Genomic DNA, 2208 nt, shown 5'->3' with positions numbered 1-2208 from the left:
GTTCTCTCCTCTCCCCCCCCCCCCCCCCCCCCCCCCAACACATTACTATGTCACCCTGGGCCAGAAAAGGGCCTTGAGACTGCCAGGTATTGAATGTTGTGGCCTTGACTCAGCTGGAAGTACTTCTTTGTGCGTTTAATTCTTAGTAATCTGAGCAGTCCTGTTGACACACAGTGTCTTGCAGCACGTTAAGTTGGCAGTGCAGCTCCATGGTCGCTTAGGGCCAACAGATGTTGGGGCTGAGGGTGGCTGGGGCTGGAAAGTACTGACAGGGTTTATTGGGAGAAGAGCAAGAATTGCACCTTGCATGTGAAATAGGATTGAGAGCCTCCAGGGTAGGCACTTCTTTGCTCTTAACACATTGGTAATTCGTCTCTGCTGTGTATGTAGAATAACCTAATGATTTCTCAGGCACCAGGGTAGTGTTTGCGAACCCATCTTATCAGCTGCCAGGGGGTAAGCTAGCTGGTTACAAAATTGCTTTCCATGTTGTTGGAAGGAGGGTAAAAATCAGTTTTCTAGAGTCACACAGGCGATGTACCGCATGAGACCCGTCATACAAAGATATATGCGCGATGTATGTATGCTTCGTGTGACAGCCATGTGGGAAAAAGTGGCTCAGAGCACATCCGCTCTGTTAAGAGCCGCCTCTCAATATTTTCGATGTCTTTGGTTTTATTTGGCATTCAAGCCACTAGCAAACTGTACTTGAATTTCCAGTGAGTTGCATCCAAAGCTGTTTGAATCACCTGTGAATTGTTGCTCAGCTCTTCCTCAACTCGAGGCTTTTTTTTTTTTTCTTAATTTTAGTTTTTAACTAAAAAAAACACCACAGCTATAACAGAGAGTAGAGGGGGATTACTCATGCATTGATAAAAGTGAAAGGGAAAATACTGTGTTTGTTAAATCTTTCAACTTCTCAACTAAAATGCAGTTTTAGGTATGCCAAAGAAGTAATTCAGCCTGTGTGCATTCGGTGGTTAGTATTTTTAAGGCTCAACGTGGGCCCCTCATTGTCATGGTGTATTTAGCAGTGAGGGTGTTACAGTTTGTTACGTTAGGCACTATGAACTATTTCAGTCCTGAAATGAAGAAGGAAATACAATTTTTGAGACTGTGACTGCTGCTGGCAGGTGGGAGGGTGAAGAAGAGAGGTGAAAATGGTTTAAATACCACTTGGCGCTCGGCAGACGTGTAGTAAGAGCGTAGGCCTGTGATACTCCGGTCAGTAAGGAAGCGCCATAGAAGTACTTCCTTTTGCATGGAAGCGCCAGACTGGGCAGGAATTAAGTGTTAAAAGCAATATAAGGCAGGGGGGGGAGGGGGGGGGGGAGGGGGGTTTCAAGGGGGAAGGAGTGTTACATAGGGATAAAAGAGAGGAATGCTGCTTCTAGCCTGACTTTGTCAAGGAAGGATGGCAGTGACAGGCCACGGTGTTGCACCTCAGAGGGAGTGCTGCTTCTGGTGAAAACCATCTCCTCCATTTTGTGCCCTTTCTCTCCTGCCTCTTCTCTCCCTTTTCTTTCTCTTTTTTTTTCTTTCTGTCAGACTCCTCCAGATTTTTGAAATGCTTTAAGGAGAGACTGATTCACTCTTGCTTGACACATGCTGTTTTTATTATGCTGGCTAATGCAGGAAGGGGCTGATGGCGAGTGAGAGCTGTTGCGCTAGGCCCTGTGTGAACGCAGCTTTAGGCCCAAGGAGCTCGTAGTCTGAACAGATGAGGTGGACGCAAGTTGCTAGGCTGCACAGAAGTAGGGAAAAAAAACCCCCAACAGAACAATACAAAACAGTGGTGGCGTGGCTGCATTTGGTTTGTGTCAGGAACTATCAGTGGTATGGTGGGACTTGCTCAGGTGAAGATGAACTCCATGAAGGGGTGAGACTCCATGGGAGTAGGGTGCAGGGAGGAGAGAAAGGGGAGCGGGGAAAGGAGGAGAGGAGCAGGACCTTGGTGAAGGGCGCTGTGCCGTGCAGTGAGGTTTCAAAGGGAAGGGGGGAGGCTGAAAAGAGGTGTGGGGTGGCGTTGGGGTTCAAGCGCTCCAAGGCAGTGCCAGGGTGCTGGGTGCCTTGCGCTGAAGCTGTGAGGGCTTGTGATGCCCTGTGCTCGGAGGTGGGTAACCCAAAGAGGATTTCCATGTGAAAACCAGAAGGTCTGGAGTAGTCACATGAATGGGAGGCAGCTGCAGGAGCTCGCCTTGTCCACAC

This window comes from Phaethon lepturus, unplaced genomic scaffold (genome assembly GCF_000687285.1).
Source record: "Phaethon lepturus isolate BGI_N335 unplaced genomic scaffold, ASM68728v1 scaffold13506, whole genome shotgun sequence".
Taxonomy (NCBI): Eukaryota; Metazoa; Chordata; class Aves; order Phaethontiformes; family Phaethontidae; genus Phaethon; species Phaethon lepturus.
This window is presented reverse-complemented; position numbering follows the sequence as displayed.